At 47.5% G+C, this 9,259-nt stretch overlaps 1 long non-coding RNA gene across 2 annotated transcripts; it reads right to left on the reverse strand.

Annotated features, from left to right (window-relative positions):
- Positions 1–968: 968 nt before the first annotated feature.
- Positions 969–4,247, reverse strand: LOC118255533 (uncharacterized). Of its 2 annotated transcripts, none has more exons than XR_004780992.2 (5): positions 4,122–4,247; positions 3,630–3,732; positions 1,796–2,059; positions 1,601–1,661; positions 969–1,264 (listed from the first exon to the last, which is right to left on the reverse strand). It is a non-coding gene; the product is annotated as an uncharacterized LOC118255533 (long non-coding RNA). The 2 variants fall into 2 exon arrangements; XR_007708539.1 differs by having other exon boundaries at positions 3,630–3,876; positions 4,122–4,173.
- Between the last annotated feature and the right edge of the window lie 5,012 nt (positions 4,248–9,259).

Here is a 9,259-nt window from a genome sequence, read left to right on the forward strand (position 1 = left end):
ACCCTCTCGGTGAAGAGCCTCTTCCTGATGTCCAACCCAAACTTCCCCTGCCTCAGCTTCACACCGTTCCCACGGGTTCTGTCACTGGTGATAACAGAGAATAGGTCACCTGCCTCTCCACTCCCCCTCACGAGGAAGTTGTAGACTGCGATGAGGTCCCCCCTCAGCCTCCTCTTCTCCAGGCTGAACAGGCCCAGTGACCTCAGCCGCTCCTCATACGTCTTCCCCTCTAGGCCCTTCACCATCTTTGTCACCCTCCTCTGGACACTCTCCAACAGTTTTACATCCTTTTTGTACTGTGGTGCCCAGAACTGCACACAGTACTCGAGACAGCACCAGGCAGCAGCATGACGACTCCCAGAGGGAAGCCCTACAGCAACAGCAAGTCAGAATAGATGATCTGCGGCAGCCCCAGGAACAGACTCAAATGCCATGACCTGCAACTGAAAGTGACCACCAGAACTGGGATGATGGAGGCATTTATGCCTGCATTTAAAGACAAGAGACTGGAAGGATGGGGAGTGCAAACCCCATAAGAAAAACGCTTTGGAAATGAATTCCCAAGCCAGAGCTCCTGATGAAGCCCAGATGACTTCTGCAACAGTGAGGATGGAAACGGACACTATCTGAAACTGAATATGATGCAGAAGATGAATCATATGACCATCATACCATGATGAAACAAGTATTCAGGACCTTTGGTGTAACTGCCAAGTTGCCTATCTAGTCTGTCCAGCAGAAGAAGGCAACGAGGATATCAAGACCTGAGGAACATGTAACATGATGATCATATCAGGAAACATTTGATACAAAAAAAATTAATGCACAGAAAAAAATGATCTCTTTAAGCTCCCACTGCAAGACAAGAGGTGCTCAGCTTCTGATTGAGCATTACTCCAGTGAGGTCAAGTGTTGAATACGCTCAGGATGGCTTCCCCAGGACCTGCCAAGCACTAAGAGCAACAACACAGCACACAGACACCAAGCTGGAACTGCCCTGCCTGGCGCATGCTCAAGCCGTACCTGACAGGACCCCCCACACATACCCTCTCTCTGTCTGACCATGATCAATCCTGAAAGGCCCTATCTGCCGCAATGACTTAGAAGCACAGACCCTCGCCCTATGTGTCCATTCACAACCCCAATCCAGACATAGCACTTGCCCCCCAACTTAGCTTGGGAATGCTGGGAGGCATGTTCCATCCTCAAAAAGAAACACAAAGGCTAGCCAGGACATTGCTTCAGTCATGAGGCTCCTCTTCACCTGCAGAAATAAAGTGCCATCAGGCACCAGCAAGCCAGCCAAACTTCTTCCAATGCAACACCCTCCTCAGAAAGAGAACAGTAGTCAACTGACCTGCTCTGCTACTGAAGTCAAATAGACAACCACTAGACAACTCCCCGCCTCCCCCTAACACACAGTATTTGCCCCTGGACTTAATTCTCAGGACTCAGAATCCATCCTCAATGTGGACCACAGAGGCCAACTAGGATGTTCCCAGTATCTTCTTTGTCCCTGGAAAAGAGGAGTCTCCCAGAGGCGGGCCAATAGACTACCAAACCAAAAACAGTGCCCATTTTTCAACTTTTCTCCACTCACCTTCCCGATCCAGGCTTAGCACTTCCATTTGCTGTGCCGAGCCAAGGTCACATGGCTTAGACTAAGGAGAAAGAACAGACACACATGACAATCCACAAAACAGTCTATACCCACTCCTCTTCTTTTCTCCCCTACCCCAACAGCCAAGAAGCCCCAGACCCACATCCCCCAACCCAGTACCACTGCTTTGCTCACCTAATGTCCCAAAGAGATATATCACACTCTGCTCCTCCTGCACTCCGAGGATCTCCAGCATTTCAGGAACTGGACCCGCTGACGTCTGGCGTGCCTCAGGAATGTGGCAGGAGATGTATTCTGCTGTCGCAAGTGCTTGCCAAGCCTGCGCAACAGGCAAAACAGACCAGCAGAATCCAACAACCAACTCAGGGCCCACACTGCCATCCACTCGCCCTCATGCCTCGTTCAACTTTTCAGCTTAGTCCATGCCTATGACCTGGGCTACAAGAAACAGAGACAAGGTCATGTCCATGACGGACACGCAAACAGTACAGCTCCTTGCAGAGAACTCAAACACAGAGACCAGAAAAAACAAAACCCCACAGGTCCACAAATGCCAGAAGGCCGTGAATACACAGCAGCCCCGGCAGGGGTAAGCACAGACTTATCCTTTGCAGATGAAAAAGGTGACCCTGCTCAGTCTCTTCATAATACTGTACTTATGCGATCAAGCCCCTTGCAATGCATACTGAAGCTCTTTGTGAATCCTCCGGAGAGTTAAGCAAATGGCTTGATATATCTAGAGATTAAAATATAACCCCAAAAAAGGAACCGTACCCCATGATTTTCCAAAAAAACAAGTAAGTGGCAACCCCTCCTAAATATCCCTTTATTATGTGAATTCCAAGCACTTAAAATCTAGAAGGCTACAAGGTCTCTGCAAGGTCTAGAGACTCTACGGCCAGCAAAACCGCAGCCAAAAGCTCCAAAAATACAACAAACTGTCCCTAACCCTGAAAAAGGCTACACCTTAGGTGCCTACTGCTGCTGTTTTCAGATACATACTTGCACAGGGAACTTCGATGATATGTTTCTCCTAAACCCTGCTCCATCACTTTACCACCACAGTTGTAACTTCGATAATATTTGACATACAGGCAAAGACTCACAGTAAGCTCCATAATTCTGCAAAAATCTTAAGGGACCCAGAACCACAAAGCAAACACACAAACTTACATTGTCATCTTATCCATAAACATGCTATAACAATTACTTCAATTACTGAAGAAGAGCTACATGCAATAAAGGCACCTACTACTATATAGATTGCTTTACTCTGAACAGATCCTGCTAGTTGTTACCTCAAAAAGATGGGCTTACTGGTCTCTACTTGGAAATTAATCAGCCCATAGACTCTGACCTGCCTAAAGAACCCTGCAACTGACTGAAGGAAAAACAAAGCACTTACCCCAAAGAGCAGCCCAGGCAGAATGAGCTCTCTGATAGCTTGCCTGGGGCTCATATACCATTTGGCCCCACCCAGCACCCAAACTCAATCACCTGGGAAAGGGGACAGGCAAAAACCAAGGAAGTAGAAAGAGAGCAGGACAAGCAGCAGCTGTTGTTTTTCTTGTGTTTTTTTTTTTTTTAATTAATTTATTTTAAATCTGGCTTAGCTCAACAGCATGTAGAGTGCAGACAAGAGAACTGGGATGTTTCTAGAAACAGTTCCCATGCTTTTGCTTCAGCTTTGAATATTGAAAGGACAATACAACCAAGCAAGTAACTGAAACTATTTAACTGTTTTAACTGGAATTAGCTCAAACCTTTCTTTACATAGGAAGAAAATTCTAGGAGCATAACAGATTACACGCCAAAAAAAGTCAATCCACTGTAATAACATCACTCGCAGCATAAATCATGTACTTGAGTAGGCTATCTGAAAACCAAAAGGCTATGCTGATGGGTCAAAACACACTACAGGACACTGGATCCTGGCCCTCTGCTGCACCGACTTAAAACCCATCCCCACACTCACCAAGGCACAACCCCAACCCAAACACAGACTCACCATTTCAGGCCCAACATGCCTTTGGGAACTGCTGAAAAGCAGGCTTCATCCTCAGCGAGGCGTGCTCAGGCTACATGGGATGGGGCTTCAGACACCTCTTCACCTGCAGAAACAGGCTGCCATCAGGAACTGCCATGCCAGACAACTTTTCTTCTCTACAACACCTTTCTCAGGAACCACGCAGCATTCAAGTGACCTGCTTTGCTCCTATTCTAAAGACTATCACAGTCCACCTTGCCTATGGCACCTGATAAACAGAAGAGAAAGCAACTGCAGCAGCAAAAGCAACAGCACCCTTAGGACAGTTACCCTCATCTGCTCCTTTACCTTAGCCGCTTACCTTCCCACATGGCAGATGCTTCTACCTGTTCTCTTAAGCCACTTATAGCACCTCTAGAAGAGGAGCTGGAATTTTACTCTATTTGATGTAGTAAAATAACTGCAGTGACAACCACTCCTCCAAAACAACTGCTACCTCTGTTCATCACTCACCTTGCCGGAGGCAGCTCAGGCCGTGACGTCCTGTATTGCATGCTACGTTTCAGCTTGAACAAAGGAAAACACAGTCAGAAGATAACCATTCAGCTGCCAGCATTAGCACCCATCCCTCAACAACACAAGTGACCCCATACTTAATTTTATCATTTTGAAACAGCAGTCCACTTGCCTTAGTACTTGGAAAGTAGATCCAAGCTCAAATGGAGCACCCAGCAACTGCCACAGACAGCCCAGCCACCCGCCTTCCACAGATGGCGAAAGGCCATAAATGCATAGAAGCTTGCATTTAGCATACTACTTAGCATATGTCCTGTAATTCTGCAAAAATCATAAGGGACCTAGAACCACAAAGCAAACACACAAAGTAACATTGTCATCTTATCTGTAAACACGCTACAAGAAATACTCACCTGAAGAAGACCTGCATGCAATAAAGACACCTAACACTACATAGACTGCTGTGCTCTAAAAGACCCTATTAGTTGTTACCTCAAGAAATACGCTTACTTTTCTCAACTAGGAAACGCATCAGCCTGCAGACTCTTACTCACCTAAAAAATCCTGTAACTGACTGAAGGAAAAACAAGGCGCTTATCCCAATGAGAAGCTCAGGCAGAATGAGCTCTCTGATGAGACACCTGTGGCTCATATACCATCGCACCCCACTCAGCACCCCACCTCAATCACATGGGAAATGGGAGGGGCCGTGCACACGAAGAAGTAAAGAGAGCAGGAGGAACAGCAGCCCTCTTTTTGGTCTGGCTTAGGTCAACACTGTGCAGAGTGCAGCACAGGCAACTGGGCTTTCTCTTGAAAGACTTGCCTTAGCTTTGGTGAAGGAAACTGACTGGGCTAACAACTCTCTCAACTTTTTGCACCACTCGACATGGGGAATTCACCTCTCCAAGACTGCATGAGGGAACGGCAGAAACAAGATGAAAAGCACACCCTGAGGCACCTCATAACCACAGCCTACCTAGTGCAATACCTAGCTTTTCCCAGCTGCTTTACCTCTGCTGCTCTCCATCTCCAAATCAGATTCTTTTAATTGCCACGCAGAGCGGCAGCCCTCTGGGTGCCACAGAGCGGCACCATAATTTTATTTTTTATTTCTTTTAATTTCAAAACGGGTCCGCCTCCCTCTGGAGCTGGACAGTAGGTTAAGCCAGTCACTGAGTTGCCAACGCAGAGCTTCGCAGTTCTAGAAGGCGCTCTTTCCTTTGACTGATTCCTTATGTGTTATCTACCACTGGCAAAAGCAATAAAGAGACTGTAAACAGGCACTGCCATGTTTGACAAACTTCATGTTTTTAATTTTATGATTTCAAAACAGCAGTCCACTTGCCTCTACATCTGAAAAATAGATCAAACCGGTCACCGAGCTGCCGAACAAGAACTTGACAGTTCCAGAAAGTGCTGTTTCCTTTGACCGGTTCCTCCTAAGGTTTACCTACTGCTGGAAAAAAGAAAAAAAGACTCTGTGCCAGCTGCCCTTGAGTACTTGCCCAGAGCTTGAGTATCCACCCAGAGACAGACCAGATGTCTTTCCCAAAAGAGTCAGGACAATGTATTATTGCACTGATGGACCACCGTGTTAGCTACCATCACTGATTGCCAGGCAGGACAGCTCCAGGCCAAACACACACATAAAAAGGCATGCTACAAACATTGTGAACAAAACACAGGAGAAGAATTACTTTTACTATAAGAATTACTATAAGAATTACTCACCTGAAGAGGAGCTGCATGCAATAAAGGCATCTACTACTAATATAGATTAATTTACTTTAAATAATCCTACTAGATGTTACCTTAAATAGATGTACTTATCTCTTTCAACTTGGAAATGCATCAACCCATAGACTCTGACCCACCCAAAAAAAAAAAAACAAACACCTGCAACTGACTGAAGGAAAAACAAAGCACTTACCCCCAAAGAGCAGCTCAGGCAGAATGAGCTCTCTGATAGGACACCTGCAGCTCATATACCTTTAGGCCCCATCCGGCACCCTGCCCCAATCACCTGGGAAAGAGGAGAGGCAAAGCACAGGAAGGGATAAAGAGAGCAGGAGGAGCAGTAGCTGTGTTTTTTATTTGGCTTAGCTCAACGGTGTGTGGAGTGTTACTAGAAACAACAATTCCTGTGCTTTTGCTTCAGTTCTGATCATTGAAATGACAATACGACCAAGTAGGTAACTAAAACTTTTTTTGACTGTAATTAGCTGAAGCCTTTCTTTACATAGGTAGAAATAATCTAGGAGTGTAACAGAAAAAAGCAATTCAATGTAGTAAAATAACTCACAGGAGAAGTAACATACCTTAGTAGACTATCTAAAAAACAAAAGGCTATGCAGATGGGTCCGAAAAAGCCAAACTAGTCAAGATCTGAGAAGGGTACAGACATTCTCAAAAGGAGCAGGGAAAAAATAGTGGCATAGTACAAGCTGGAAAGGACGCTAAGCAGATTTAAAAGATTTGTAGGACCTCAGGAGGGACCTGAGCAGAGTATGTAGGTCCTTGGAAAGTGTGTGTGTGTGTGGGGGGGGGTTAGGCAGGGACTAGGAATATTAAGTAGAGAAGAAAATGAGTGTTGTGAGCCTGAAGTGCGTACAAGCATCGTAAAGAGGGCTCCTGAGAGGATGGGGAAACAAAGGGAAAGCTGCTTATCTCTGAGAAGCTGTCCTTGATCTTCGTGCCACAGACATTTGTCTCGTGGGCTTGGCGCACGAGTTTAGGAGTCCCCATGCATTGAAGGCTTCTTACCTCTGAGAAGAAACAGTGTGGCCAGCAGCGCTAGGGAAGTGATTGTCCCCCTGTACTTGGCTCTGGTGAGGCCACACCTCAAGTTCTGTGTTCAGTTTTGGGCCCCTCGCTACAAGAAAGACATAGAGGTGCTCGAGTGAGTCTAGAGAAGGGCAACGAAGCTGGTGAGGGGTCTGGAGAACAAGTCTTACAAGGAGTGGCTGAGGGAGCTGGGATTGTTCAGTCTGGAAAAGAGAAGGCTCAGGGGCGACCTTACTGCACTCTACAGGTACCTTAAAGGAGGCTGTAACAAGGTGGGGGTTGGTCTATCTCCCACACGCCTGGTGACAGGACAAGGGGGAATGGGCTCAAGTTGTGCCAGGGGAGGTTTAGGTTGGATATTAGGAAGAACTTCTTTACTGAAAGGGTTGTTAGGCATTGGAATGGGCTGCCCAGGGAAGTGGTTGAGTCACCATCCCTGGAGGTCTTTAAAAGACGTTTAGATGTTGAGCTTAGTGATATGGTTTAGTGGAGGACTTGTTAGTGTTAGGTCAAAGGTCGGACTAGGTGATCTTGGAGATCTCTTCCAACCTAGATGATTCTGTGATTCTGAGAGGTCCTCAATGGCTCTGCCTGCGTTACTGATTTTTTTCACCAGCAGGTGGGTGGCAGAGGGCACTACCACCCTCATCCTGAGAACGGCTGACACAGTTTCCCAAACCGTTTTCTCAGTAACGGAAGCAGTGCGAACCTCGTGGAAAACCACAAATGCAAACGGCAGAAAAATGCACCCCGCGTCGTCTCGGGGAGGAAATTACTGCCCTGAGCAACATGCCCTTCCCAGCTAGGAAGCTGAGCAGCAATGTGAAAAACTACATTTCCCGGCATGCCGTGGAAACCAACATGGCCGACAGGAAGCTCAAAACCCCAAGACCACGACTCCCAACATGCTGTGGGGCAAGACCCTCAGGTCACCTGACGCTGCGGATGCCCCGGAGCCAGCCCCCGGCTTCCTGACCTGCAGCCCGACGCCCCTCCCCACCCCCCCGCCCGGGGCTTTCCCTGCCCCAGCCGCTCCGCCTGCAGTGACGCGTTCCCAGCAGCAGGTAGTGGCATAGGGCGACGCACCACTGCTGCGCATGCACGCGGCCCCCCCCCCCCGGAGGTACTGCTTTTTCGCCAGCTGACTCCGCGCACGCGTGGAAGCAGGCACGGCTTCTCAAAACGTTTTCTCGTTAACAGAAGCAGTGGGATCCGCGCGGAAAACCACACGGAAGCGGCAGAAAGAGGCACTGGTCCACTGGTGCGGAGGAAACAACTGCCCTTCCTACCTGTCTCCGTGTTGCTCCTGGCTTGGAAGCCGAGCGGCAACGTGGAACGACATTTCCCAGCATACCGCAGAAGCCAATGTGGCCGACAGGAAGCCCGGAGCCCAAAGACCGCAATTCCCGGCATGCTGCGGGGCAAGGCGCTCCCAGCCGCCTGACCCAGCTGACACCCCAGGGCCAAATCCCTGCTTTGTTGAAGCCAGGGGTAGAAGAATGGGGGCTTGCTTAATCGCATTGAAAATAGATGTTGCTGAATGTCTTTGCTTACTGCTGTGCAAATTAACCAAAACAAGGAGACTCGGGGCCCCTCACAGAGGATGTTTCCTGACAAAAATGGGGAACCTGTCTCAAAAACCAGATGAGATGGACCTTGTGGTTTGGACAAGAGCCAAGGAGCAGCTGAGTCTGTACAAAGGCAGGGGGTCAACTGGTGCTGATGAAGAGGAGTTATTGACTTCATCCCCACAACCCCCCAAGGACCACCACCAGAAGGCACTGCGCAGGCGCAGATGGGAGGAGTTTATGGAATGACTCATTGGAGTTAATTTTAATACAAAGCGGGGATAGGTTATGAATGTGTATAGGCATATTGGGAAACTTCATACATATGTAACTCTTTACTGCATATAACCAAAGCAAGTTGCCGTGTTAGAGTGCGCATGCCTTTGGGAGCTATCCTGCATGTGCTCGGCACCGACATAAACCACATAACCTACTTTATAACTTATTTGCTTTGAGTTGTAGAGTTCTTCCACAAATCAGAAGTTAGTTTCTCCCAACTGTTTCTAAATCCCCAGGAAGTGTCATCTTCAGCTGCTCTATGTAGGATCTTGTTTGTTTTTTTCCCAAACGTTTTTGAGATCAGTCAAATTTGTCCCGTTTGATCTACATGTATACAGCAGCCAGCATTAATTACACACATTAATTGCATGCTCCTCCTTGTGAGGCTAGTAATAAATCTAGTACCGTTCAATTCTGGAGTACTATTTTTGACAAACTTGTTACCTCGTTTTTTAGTGCCTGGACTGCACCCAGAGTGTTATTTTCTAGTTCTTCAATTAG

The sequence above is a fragment of the Cygnus atratus genome, chromosome 7 (genome assembly GCF_013377495.2).
Source record: "Cygnus atratus isolate AKBS03 ecotype Queensland, Australia chromosome 7, CAtr_DNAZoo_HiC_assembly, whole genome shotgun sequence".
In the NCBI taxonomy this organism is placed as follows: domain Eukaryota; kingdom Metazoa; phylum Chordata; class Aves; order Anseriformes; family Anatidae; genus Cygnus; species Cygnus atratus.